Source organism: Pongo abelii, chromosome 4 (assembly GCF_028885655.2).
Source record: "Pongo abelii isolate AG06213 chromosome 4, NHGRI_mPonAbe1-v2.0_pri, whole genome shotgun sequence".
NCBI classification, from domain to species: Eukaryota; Metazoa; Chordata; class Mammalia; order Primates; family Hominidae; genus Pongo; species Pongo abelii.
The window spans coordinates 136342437-136356474 of NC_071989.2; the positions used below are offsets into that span (position 1 = coordinate 136342437).

The following is a 14038-nucleotide window of genomic DNA, read 5'->3' on the forward strand; positions in this document are numbered from 1 at the left end:
GGCGAGCCCTAAGAGTCTTTCCCACAAGTAGTGCTGATATATTGATTAATGCTGTCTATATTCCAAGAACTGTGCTAATTAATTTATGTGCATTATCTAGGATCCTCAAAACAACCTTTCAAGATAAGTGTTAATAATTTCACTTTATAAATGAATAAACCAAGGCTCACAAAAATTAACTAATTTACATGTAATTTACACGTATTCTTCTTTCTATCATGGAGTGTCTGGGAACAAGGTCCATATAGAAGTTCTCCGATTCCCACAGAAACTTTTAAAGGTTTGTATTAGCTTTGGTTTACAATTGAGCCTCATAAACATAAACTAATTTTCCAAAAGTCAAAGGGCAAAAGTAGGATTTGAACCCTGGAAAGACTCTATGTTTTTACTTCTCCACATGCTGTGTACCAAGTGTACTGCTAGGCTCTGGGGATACCACAAACAAAAGGAAACATGGGGAGGGGAAAGAGAGAGGCCTTATTTCTACTAAATGACATCAGATACTGCTATAGCAGCACCATGCACTGGTGCCCCAAGGGAATGTTCACACCTGGACCAGGGATATAAAGAACATTATTTCCAAAGTCAAAAAGACCAGGCACTTGGTCAGAGTTAGGTTTTCCTTAAAGTGAATAGAGTTTTAGGTTCAGAATCCACAGACAAAAATCCATAATTTTACACAATGAATCATGAGTTGTAGAAATAAAATAAACCTTTTGTAAACAACTAAGAACAAATTTGTATCAATCATGCTAGAGAAAAGTTTATTCTATTCTCTTTATAGAAAATGATATAAAATTTAAAAATTGTTGACATGTAAAGAGGTAAAGAGCTTACATCACAAAATACTGGGAAAAGGACAGTTTAATTTCAGGAAGTTAATTTAATTTGTGGTATTTGTCAGCTCTTTTAAACTTGTGTGTGTGATTTCTTTTTCTATGTATGTATCACTATCATACCTACTTTGTGTTCTTTTTCTTAGAGAGTCCTCTCCCACCCCCAATTATGTAAGGTTCAGGTCCCCCTAAACCAGGATTCGCCCTTGCACTACCACATACTGGCAGGTAAAATGCTCATCTCACTGACCTAGCAGAATTTAATTTTAATTTTAATTTTATTTTATTTTAAGTTTCAGGGTACATGTGCAGGATGTGCAGGTTTGTTACATAGAATTGGTGTAAAATTTGAAAACCATGAAAAAATAAAACAATAAAGGATCTAGATGCCAATAATGTGGTTAGTTAACATGTTGACCATTTCAAAGCAAAATAAGTTTTTGATGTTTTATACTATTCATGGCAAGATATAAGTATTTAATCTGCAAAGACGTGGATTTGAAAATTCAGCTGCCAAATGTAAAGAACAGATTCGTAGATTATTATTAATAATATCTCCATAAATATTATATTTATCAATAATGGGTACTATTCAACTTTAAAAGACACCTATGGCTCAGTTAGGCCAGGGAATAAAGATACTTGGATAAAAGTAGTGTTTATAAAATGAAGAAAGGGGCCCTTCTGATCCACTTTAGAATGAAACACTCTAAAGTCTCTAGGGAGAATTAGAGTTTCTGTCTGGCACAAAATGAAGTCGCCCTCTTGTTAGTAGATACAGGATACATTTAATCACCAAGATACAAAAGGAAATTTGATAGTGCCCAGAAAAAAAATGCGCTGCTAATGATTTGAAGTTTAATAAATAATGTTAATGCTTATGCTCAATAAATGCCTGATGGACTTTTCTTTTAAAAAATTTGCTACTATAGTCAACATTTTCAAAAATTCTACTTGGAAAACAGAAATAGCATTTCTCATACTGAATGTCTTTAATAGCATGAAGAGGAAAACGAGACTAAAATAAGACATTGTCTTTATCAGTTTTTATCAGACTACCTAAAACATGTTACGGAGTTTAACTCGGTAGCCCTTACAATCCAGATGATTTTGAAATATACCACTATTCTTTAACTGGGTAGCCTGTGGCCCAAAGAGATGAATCGATTTGTTGGAGGTAAGTAGTAAATACACTACAAAAATAAAGGTGAGGAGGAGGGGAGAAGCTAAAATCTTGAGCACAAACTCCGAACACAAACTTAAGAAATTCCAGTAAGTTTCTTAAAATAAATTATTCTATTTCTTCTCAGGAAGACACTAAGACCCTGTTTTCAATAAACTAGGATAGCTCCAGAAATAATTTAGTGGTCAATCTGAGAGTCATTTAGATCGATCTAATTATATTCCAGTGGCTCTAAATATACTGGGAACTATGGATAATTCTGAAGAATTTAATTCACAGAGAAAGTATAGAACCACAAATCAATAGAGAATGTGTTATGATAGAAAATCCTTCTCATATAAAAATAGTTCTGTTCACACTTTGTACCTCCTCTAAATTCTACTTCACTCAAATTCTGGGAAACCAAAAAAAAAAAAAAAAAAAAAAAAATTCTAAAACTAGATGGATAAGATCCCAGAATTTTTTTTTTTTTAATCTGGAAAGGATTTTAAAGATCATCTCTTTAGCTTTCAACTCTCTTGTTCTACAGACCCTGAATGTTTAAATGACTTGTCTGAAATAGTCATTTAGATAGAGGCAGAACTAGGACCAGAAACCAAATCTCTCCACTCCTACTACCACAAGACTGTCAAAAATCACACTGCCTCTTCCCAAACCTTTCCCACTCCCAAAAAAAGATTTTTTTTTAAAAAGTCTTACAGTGGATAATCACATTAAAAAAGAATCTGAGGGTATATGAGTAGAATTCCTAAGAGTTTAGATTTTTAAGAAAATTTTTATTAAGATAAAACTAATATTCCCAAGAGACAGACACTGGGAACACTATTTGGCTTTAAGGTTAGGAGTGGTGATAGCAAAGGAGCAAAATAGAAAGGTAAAGGCAGGGAGAAACTGTGCAGAACTATACACTCAGTAACCCTATTGTGAGCCATATGCTGGATGCTGAGGAAGAGGAAATGAAAAGCTTTGAAATGCAGCTGTCCTACTTCCTGCTATTTCCATTTGAACCAAACTATTTTTTCCACCAGGATCCAACACATGTGCAGTGACACATGGAAACAGGGTGAGCTCATGAACACAGGGGAATAGTGTCCAGCATTCCCAGCACAGCACCCTGGAAGCACACGACCACTCCCAACCTCCACCCCAATGGATGGTAAATGTGGAAGAAGACCTATTGATGGAAAAACCCACTTTGGAGCAGAAAAGGAAAGCCAAAAAATAGCTCAGGCACCTGGCTGCCATTTATGAATAATGCCAGCAGACAAAAAACATTAGATCTAAAACCATCTTAGTTTGAAAAGATCTTTATTCATTCAAATCATGGCAAGAAACTCCTTCAGGAACACAGGAGATAGTGGTACCAAAAACAGATAACCACGCAAACTATGCAAACTTGGAAAAGTGCATTGCTCCATCAAAGTTCATTAAGTAGGTCTTAATATTTTAGCAAAAGAAAATCTTCCATCTGAACACAGGGCATGACAAAGCTCATTTCACACAATGGAAGGAAGGCTTTTTTTCTTGTTTCATGTTTGTGTGTTTCTGACACTGCAGTATTAACATTTTAAATTGAATCTTTAAATGATTTTCCTGATGTCAACAACATTATTGGGAAGGCCAAGCTCAGTAGATGACCTTAACTGAGGCGGTTACAGCATTGTTCCCGGTAATTCGGCTTTGTGATATATCCTTCTTCTCCTAGGTATTAAGGTCTGGTTTGAATTAAAGTCCGCAGCATACTCACAGCTGTGGGAGTAACTGAAAGGACTTGTTTTCATCTGATGGCCAAAAGACTTTCTTGTAACATACAGTTTGTACATTTACTTACTTACTTGTTGGGCATTTATTGACCCTCTACACACCTGATGCCAAGCACTGTGCTAGGTATAGATACAAATCCTGACCTAGTTTCAAGCCCTATTTTTGCTGAGTAATTACATTTCAGTGGAGCATGATATTTAACCCCCCTGAGCTTGTTTCCTCTTAGGTTTATTGTAAAAACTGAAAGATAATTTATGTAAAATACTCAATACATTATGGTTTTAAGATGACAGTTTCTGCCTTTGAATAGCTTGATTTGAAAATGACATGTACATGAATAACCAAAATGTAATATGCTATTTGCTACAGCAGAAGGTGTACTCTATAAGACAGTACAGAGAAAGGAGTGGCTAATTTTGTCTGGAGTGGGGCTGGGAGAAGGTCATCAATGAAGTGTCAGAAAGAAGGTAACCTTGACAGATGAGTAAAGAGGGGAAGAGAGAGACATTTAGAAAAGTTAAGATTAAATCTCCCAGGTCTCCTGGTAGCAGCAGAAAAGTTCACCCTCTCAGGCCACTGATGCTCCCTTTCTTGGAAGTTGAAAGTTGCGCACATTTCTAGCTTTGCCCCACACTGCCTGGCCCTGTTGGCATTTCCAAAAAGCATTCTTCTGAGGTGACTGATCCTTCCAAGGAAGTAGCTTAGGAAAAAGATAAGATAAAATCGGCAGATGAGTCATAGAGGAACTGAGGGAGAGGGTGGGGAGGACACCATTGGATAAATCTAGAGTTAAAAAATAAAATAGTTAAGATCACATAATACACTCAGGGTGCTTAGGACTTAGTATGTGTTCTACTAGTTTTCTAATAGAAAAAACTATCGGTTAAAAAAAAAAAAAACCTATTCGCCAAAATGTTAAGAGTGTCTGTTTCTTCTAACATGTAAGGAAAGTATTCTACAGTGACAGACAAAGCAATAAGTATATCACTAATGAAGCAGTGATCTAGTATGGAAGTGGCAAATAGAAGAAGCCACTGCCCCCTCCCCTCCCTTTCCTCCCCCTAGGCAGGCATTATAAATCAATGATGGCACACTTTCCTTTTGATACTGGAAGCAACCTCTGATTCTTGGTCTTTATTGTCATCCCTGAACTAGTAGCCCTATAAAGAACATGCTGAAAACACAGTGAACATGATATTGTGCCCACAGAAAGATCAGCATTGCAGTCTCATTGGTCTGATTAAGAGAATCATATAAACTCTCAAATTTCAACTTGATTCTAGATATTTACTGTGAAATGAGGCTGAGACACAGACACAGTGTTGAATATTATGGACTGGTTTACTCAACATTTATGCCAACTCTCTTCTAGGATGCAGAAGCTGGAAAGCTAAAAAACATCTCTTGGGCCTTTTACATTCAGGTTTTAGGTTTCAATTCAGAAGGACTTGCATGAAGAGAAAGGTAGAGTTCAACGTACATATTCCTAGAAAGGTCTGTGCTGGAGGCAGCATTGTCTCATGGTCAGCTGCAGTAACCCAGGCTTCCTGATCCAGGGTCTTCCTGGCCCTGGTGGAGGAGGTGGCAGCAGCTCACCCGGATGCTCAGTTCTCTAATAAGGTTTGAGAGTCATTCCTGGAAGCTCAACCTAGACCCTGTTTCTTCAGCTCTCTCTGTCACAATGATTTCACAAACCTCTTAATAGCCAAATATCTTTCAGCTTAAACAGGCCAGACTCTTATCTAAAACTGAACTCTGGCTATAACAAACATGAAAAACTACTGTAGACCATATTCACTGGAAAAAATAATTTGGCAAAAATAGTTCTAATGGCATGGATATTTTAGGTAAAGCTCATATTATTGTAGCTTCAGCTGTTAACTCCCTATGAAAATAAATTCAAAATCTATATTTGTATCTCCAAATTCTGACCTTATCTGCCCTCCCATATCTTAAATTGCTTCTTAAACTTCTACACTTGGGTTTTCTGCCATCACCAATAAGTCATATATCAATAATTTTTTCAATCTTCCCTTTCATTATCCTGGTCACCTGGGCTCAAAACTTCAGCATAATCTCACTTCTCTCTTTGTCCTTTACCAAACCCTAACAATTCTTTTTTTGCATAATCTCTCTTTCCCATTAGCACTATCATCAATCTAGTTCAGCCTTTTCTAAACTTGTGCTTGCTCTAGTGTAATATTCTCCTGTCTGGTTTCCCCTGTTTTTAGTATCTCCTAATCGCTTTGGCCCACAAATTTTTCCTAGCTATGGCACCCAAATTAGCATTCCTAAAAATCATTCTCATTTTGACACTTCCTGCTCAAGTATTTTAAGACTTCCTATACCCCAAATATAAAATTCAAAAAATTTAGCTTGGCGCTCAAGGCTTCCACAGTCTGACTGCCAACTATCCATCCAAAATTACTTCCCATTACTTCCCTTCTTAAGCACTATAGCCAACTACAGCCAAACTTGCTTCCTCACGTTCTCATTACTTACTGAAATACTATTCTGAAGAATCGTGTCTTGTACACCATTTTTCCTTCCTTCATTGCTCCTTACTCTCTTCTCTACATTTCATGTAATATGAATGGAAAATCATAAACCTCCTCCATTACAAGGCAAAAAGGGGAGTGAAGACTCCAGAGCTATCTGAATGACAGATAGAAAGAATTTACTAAATTGGAAAATAAAATTTTAGATTATTTTATTGTTTCAGTCAACTGACTATCAGACATATGTTTTATTTGGATTTTGGGAGAGTTGCAACTTCTTGTTAGTCTTATGGTTCTCCAGGTGGAAAGGAGACCAACATACTATTCAAATGGACTAACATCATGAAATTATTTACACTGGATGACAGATAATACCACTGGCTTATGTAACTGACTTTTTTGGTGCATATAATTGTGAATAAAGCCAGATAAGAACTTGGTTAACTTCAGCCAGTTGAGACATCCATGCAGATGATCAGCTGGATAAAACTCTCTATCGCCACTGTATATTTTTTTTTCTGTGACAATTTTAGAATTTGCTTCAGGAATGCATTGTTCATTTTATCTATCTCATCAGATAGCCTCAACTCTACTTGAAAAACAATGGACTGTTTTTCTTTCTTCTTTTCAACCTTTCTCCTGTCCTGCAGTGTGCCTGCACTAGCAGGTAAAAGGATTCTCTTCCAGGTATGCAGCATCCTGACACACATCACCTCTCCCCTCTCCCTGCTCTGCCAGTGTACTTTTCCACTTGAGGGCTCTGGCACAGTAGACCAAGTGATGCATCTGAATTCACGCTTGCTGATTATGGTCTTAGGCTTATTTTGCTCATCTCGTTTGCTACGTCCATATCACATAAGGGATGGATGTTTAAGGCTTCAGTGTTATTTTTGGCTTCCCTGCCTATTTTCACTTGTCAAAACCTGAGAAGCTCCCATAATGTTTTCCTGTTAACCAGCTCTTCCATGGATAGTTAGTCTGGATGTTTCTCTTCATCTTCTCTTCATACCTCCCATGTCCAGTTCATAGAACTCTAGACCAGGCATATATATATTCTTCTCCATTCTAATAAGATGTGTGCCACCGGTAGCCTAAAATTCATCTTCCTATTAATGACAACCATGATTCAGAGACTTCCCATTGTTGGTCCCATCTTGGTAACGTTTTAAATACTTTTAAATACTTATTGCTCATTTGAAGTCACAGAAGTTAACTGGAAAAGGTGAATGACAATGCTTCAAGTCTGTCTGGGATTTTTCCCCCCTAGGACCTTATTGCCCAAATATCCTCCAGAATCCCTTCCTTTCCCAACAAATGGGCTCAACAAGTCTTTTTAGGCTTTCCAAGCCAACTGTTGTGCTGGGGAAAGACAAGAAATAGGTCACACCAAATCTGCATATAGCCACATACAGGGATTCACTTTCTATTCTCCTGACTCAACTGTCAGTTCTCTTTCACCATGCTGGAATCCTGTATTTCCTGGTTTTCTTGTTTGCTTAATTTTCTACAAGAACTTTGCATTCTCTTTCTTTTTTTTCTTTGTTTCATTCCCCAAGTCTCTTCACAATCTGCTCAAGCTAGATTGCATTTAGTTCCTACATGTCTGGTTCTTCCCTCTGGCAAGAAGATAAACAGTACTTTCTCTGTCTCCCCGTTAGCCCCATTCCTCTTCAATCTAGGATTGAAATCTGAAATGGAATCCTCACCCTTTGTGACTTCTCTCCACAAATGCCTTTCTCAAAAAAAAAAGGTTAATCATACATTTCTCTGCCCAAAGAAGCTGATAGCTGCTCTCATTGTATTTCATTCACCTATTTTTGGAAAATGTAGACACTTTTGAAACTAAAAAATGAGGGTCTTTGAGCCCTTCATAAATGTAAAACATGCCTGTCTTTCATCTTGTAAACTATAATGATCAAAAGCTTAGATTTCATCACTCATTGGGCCTGGCCAGGTACCCCTGTTATATGTTCTCAGGGGGCCCTATACCTTTCCTTTATTGCCATCTTCAGTGTTATTCTCAATCATTTGTGTGATTATCTGCTAAATAACTGAATTCTTAACCCTGCACCTACCATTACCCTCCAATTTGCTACTTGCTATCCAAAATATGAATGGAAGGCAGTAGGTTTCACAAGCACCACAGTGAATATTCAGCAGTATATGGAGAGATAACATTTCAACCCACAGCAAAGGCAGACAAGAATGAAGATGCACTGTAGGCATCTGCTCTGAATGCAGATGGGCTGACAGCCTGCAGGCACCACAGAAAGCAAAAGAAAGAACTTCTGCTGGTACTGCAGAGTCACTGCAGAAGATTATAAACATGCCAGAACCTCCTGAGCAACGGAGCCACAAGAGATATCTCAGTGGAAAAGGCTGTTTGGCTTCAACTCTAATAACCTGAACATGATGGAGGGCAATTAGCCTCAAGCTGTGGCCTCCACCAGGGCTTGCAGCAGGTGTGCCTTCCTCCTGTGGTCCAGAGCAGCCCCATACTGCTTCACCACCCATGCACCCCACTTCTCCAGGAAGAATCAAGTTTCTCCTCTTCTCCCTCAAACTGTAACACACTAAATATTTTTTCTCCTGATCACATATCAATTTGTTGTGGCTTCTTATAAACCCCTTTTGTGCTTGTTCTTAGGTCATGGAAATCAAGAGTAGAACAAATAACGAAGTGCTCTAGGACAAAAGAGAACTGAATTCTAATCCACTGTGCAAATTTGAAGAATTTAAATAGCATTATCACTCTGCTATGACCTGGCTTTTGTCTTGAGCAAGTCACATTGCTGGGCCTGTTTCTTCAGCTGTTAAACAAAGGAGCCATCTGCTTCAGGGTTAGGTTGGGCTGCGTTTTCAGCTAGGGTAGACGCTCTAGGACAGAGTTGGTCAAATTGGGTTTGTAACCATTTGGTTGATCATAAAACCAATGTTTGTAATGGATTGGAATACTTAAGAATACATTGCACAGAACAAGAGTATTTGTCTATAAACTTTTGTTGTATCTGTGAGTTGGGCGTTAAACATATTTCTTATTGTTAATAGAACTGAAATGTTTTTAAAACTCTGAGCTACAAATATAGAGAGACAGAAAATAGATTAGTGGTTTTGTAGGGCTAGAAGTAGGAATGGGGAGTGACTGTAAATTGACTTAAAATTTTTTTTAAGGTGATGGAAATGTTATAAAATTAGATTGTGGTGGTAGTTGGACACCTCTGTAAATAGACTAGAATTTATTAAATTGGGCATTTAAAATGGATGAATTTTATGGCATTAAATTACATCCTAATAAAGCTGTTTGAAAACAAAGCAAAATACTGCTCTACAGGGCAGTGAATTTGCTTCAGGGCATCTATGGACTCTTCAAAAGTATATCATAAATTTTATTTTTCTGGGAAAGAGAACATAGCTTCTATTAGATTCTCAAAGGGATCTAAGACCCATAAAACTTTTCAAGAACCACTAGATTAAACTGTCAATTTCCTCCTACCACTAAAATTCTATGACTCTAAAATTCTAAAGTTTATTTCTTCAAAATTAAAATGATTAAAAAAAATTTCATTTCCAAAGCACTTGTAAGAATCTGTTTATTTATCCAGTGACCTGAGTGTATTGGCTCACATGTGTTAACATATTTTAAGAAATAAATCACTGTGCAAATTGGAAGTATTTGAATAGCACTATCATGATTTGATTATATATTTATATATTTTATTATATTTATCTGCATTTGGTTTATATCCACAGGGTTTTTAATCATAGATACATCTGTAATTTATATGCCAATTACATATGATAATGTTATTTGTACCTCCAATTTTTTTTCTCATATTGGTGATCCCTAATTCCAAGTGTGGTAGAGCTCACAGATCATGCACAATCTTCTCACTATGTGCAGGCCCTTTGGTAGCAAACACAAAAGAAAATCAAGAGATATAAAGAGATCATACAAAAGGAATTTTGTATATCTTCTGTAAACAGAAAGACAGATTGGAAATTTGTAAGCAAAGTTGCAATATGGAAATAGGAAAAGGCATTTCTGAATAAGAGGGATGTTTATTCAAGACGTTGTGTTAGGTCCTTATGTATGGGCAATGAGCTATCAGTCAACTACAATTACTAGGTTATGAATTCTTGGATGGGAAGGAATATGCCTACTTTGTCTAACAATGCTAAAAAACAGGCTATATGTACATGGCAAGTGATTAGTGTCTGTTGGTAATAACCAAAGGGATGGATACAATCTAATTATCTATCGAGAGGGGATGGGTCAAATAAATTGATATTTTCAAACCTTTATAATAATGAGGTATGTTTACATGTGCTTTTAGAAAATGATCTCCAGAATATATTATTATATGAAAAAAAGCAAAGTTTAGTTTATCCCCTTTAAAATAGTAAAAAAGAAAAATAAGGAGATGTTATATATAATATTTCTAGAAGAATTCAGGATATCTGTTTATGGTGAATGTCCTAAGGAGTAGGACAGAATTACTGGTGGGAAGGAGAATTGCTTTTCATTGTATACCTTTTTATCCCTTTTGAATCTTTTAATTTATAAGTTCATTAATTTTTCATTTAAAATATTTAAAAAACAGTATTACAGAAAGTAATTCTCTATCACTATGCATTCAGCTCTTTAACATACCAAATCCCATTTAATATAAACAACAACTCATCTTATGGATGAATACATGAAGGCTCAGAGACCACAAGTGACTTATATAAGGTCACACAGCTAGACAGTAAATAGCATATTTAATAGTTGACCCAAATCCTTGGGCTTCCTATTCACTGATGCTTTTCCCACAACTCTACAGACCAAGTGCATATGGATATAAAACCATAGTACATTTCAACATAGTTCAGTCAGGTCAATTCGGTTCTCAAGCATGCTGATTTTGCTACAGATGACAGGTCAAGCTTAAAAGTACTACATGATATTTTTCCACATGGCTCCTGCTCCTTCTAGTCCTTATAATTCTTTCCTAAGGGGGCCCAACTTCTTCATTTACCTGGCTCTTATCTCTGGCTTCCAGCTTATACATTACTTTTTTCCCATAGCTGTAATTAGCCCCTGAACTCCCGTCATCTTGGATCTTCCATGCTACATTCATTGTTCCCTTCCAATATCTTTTATTCCTTTTTTTAAATTGAACTCTTAGCTTCTACCTATTTCCATTTCTTTTTTTCCAGGTACTAAGTTATCTCTCCTTTATTTTATACAACTTCCTATCTTCCTACCTACTCCCAAATTAATAAATCCCAATTAATCAATTAACTCCCAATTAATCAATTATCTCCTAATTAATCAATCTCTGCTAAGAGTTCCTTACCCCTCCACTGAGCATGGCTACTTTGATCCTTTTACCCCAAACATAAGTATTTATAATATTTTTATACCTTTGTATAGTATCCATTTTATAATTTTACCATATTCTTTAATAGCGACTCAACTGCACTTCTCTGATATTAAGACAATGGATAATGTAACTCAAGAGTATGTTTTTTTCATACCAACAATTCCATGGTTGGCAGTGTCCAAGTGGTTAAAAGCATGTCTCTAAAATTAATCAAACCTAGGTTTGAGTCCTAGTTCTGTCATTTAATAATTGTGTGAGCTTGGGAAATTTTCTAAATCTTATCTGCTTCCCTATTTGTAAAATGAGGAGAGGAATACTTATTTTATCGGTTTCCCATGATAATTGTGTGGATAATGCAAGCAAAGTGCTGCAGATGTTAGTGGACTCAATGTAAGTAGCAAGTAAATACCCATCGTCTTAGACTCACTACTGCATCAGCTCTCCACAAACCTTGCAAAACAAATCTTTTCCTTCTCCAAGACCCATCCCACCCACCTCTCAGCCTCAACACTACCTCAACACATCATCTGTGTTGAAACCAAGAAAATCTCATCATGCCACTTACACTAAGGGATTCATAGGAAAAATACCAAATATGCATCCTTTGGCACAGAATATTTTGTGCCTTACCCTTTTTGGAGTAAGCTATAAAATTTCCTCTAAGTCATAAAACTCTAGATTTTAATCTCAAACATTTTCTTTTTGGAAACGATTAAAGTCTCTTTGTGCTGCATTAGAATTCACAAAAAAGCTATCCAGTGTCCATTTACATTAATTATACTGGTGATTGACTGTGGCTATGCCAGAGAATGTATTCCAGGCTCAAGTTCTATTTTTCGACGACTATTCTGAGGATCATCAGACACCTGTCCGATGCAGCAGCTGGAATATTTAAGCATCACAGTGCTTTTAAAATAGCAGACAATTGCTGTGGCTGCAAGAAAAAGAAAAATAAATTAATTAAAATAAAATAGCAGATAAGCCAAACCACAAAGACATATTTTAAACCGGGGGTTTTAACACTGAACACCCTGATTTCAATTTTTTCAATGCTATCTAAATAGAAGATATTATAATCCAAGATAGTACAAGCCTATGGCTCCAAGCAAAGTCAGATGGAGAAAAAAGTAGATTTGGTTAAAGATAAATGAAAAGAAAAATTTCTTCCTCACCTCTACACCTTGATTGTAGTTCCTGGAATCAAATCAGAACGGAGGTAGGCTCCCTACAAGCCCCATTGGAATGGATCAGGGAAATTGTGAAAAACTCTAAGGGACCAACAAGTCTTTTGCACTGGAAGGAATCTTCAGAGATTTTCCTGACCCTAGTCTAACTCCAGTCCCCTTGTTTTACCAAGCAGGAAACTGAGGATTAGAAAGATGAACTGACAGTCCCAACATGAATTCTAAAGATTGTCAGAGGAATCATGACAATAGTGAGATTCAAAATAATATACCTTCTATTTCTCACCCAGTGCTAGGTGATGAAGGCTGGGTATGCAGTATAATTGGTCTAAGTGAGCATGGTAACCCATTGGGTTACCAAATCAGGAATAAGCATGTGACCTAGTATCAATCAAACAAATATAAGGGAAATTTCTATGGGGATTTCTGGAAGGAATTTTGATCCTTAATAAAAAAAGAAACAGTGAGGACTATATCTTCTTCTGGTTGTGAATGCATAACTCTGAAGATGAAGTTCCTGGAGCTATCATAGGTGTACTGCAAACTTGCCTTAGACAAACCTTAGAAAGAAAATCAAACCACTGAGGGTGGCAGAAGGGAAAGATACAAAGAGCAATGGTCACTGAGAGTACTCTTGAATTGCTGCACCCAAGTAGAATAATTACTAAATTTACTAAAAATTATTGAATTGTGCACTTTCAATGGGAAAAAACTATGGCATGCAAATTATACCTCCAGAAAGTGTAAAAAGCAAACATTTGATGAATTATTTAAATACCTAAATCATTTAGTAAAGGATTTGACGTAAACAACTGGTCTACCCAGTACCAAACAAGATATAAGGATGCAAATATATTCCTTTAGGTGGATTAACAGATGAGTTGTTCTGACTGAAAAATTATTAAGTTAAGTCTAAAGTGAATAAAAGAAGAGAAAAAGGGTACTAAAATGTCAAAACAAGAAGCAATCATTGACAGCTACATTTTAGGAAATATATTCTAATATCTGAGGCAGAACCTCAACTGGGTTTGGACAAAAAAGAAGTATTTGGGGTAAAACAAAAAAGTGTTTAGCATATTCTGACAGTGGAAAAAAATTCGGGAAGTGCAATTGTTAAGGGTTAGGTTGAGTGTTTCAGTTTGTGCTCAGAAAGGGCTATTTATAGTTATTTAGGTTTCAAATTAATATTCAGATATTTTTAAAGGTA

The 14038-nt window shown here is 36.3% G+C and overlaps 1 protein-coding gene and 1 long non-coding RNA gene across 2 annotated transcripts in view; both read right to left on the minus strand.

The window, feature by feature from the left end:
- LOC100937994 (uncharacterized) overlaps positions 1-14038 on the minus strand; it is a 123902-nt gene that overhangs the window by 51939 nt on the left and 57925 nt on the right. The gene's annotated exons all lie outside the window — the stretch shown is intronic.
- LOC134761425 (uncharacterized) lies at positions 9841-13496 on the minus strand. Its single transcript, XR_010140020.1, has 2 exons — positions 12820-13496; positions 9841-12581 (listed from the first exon to the last, which is right to left on the minus strand). It is a non-coding gene; the product is annotated as an uncharacterized LOC134761425 (long non-coding RNA).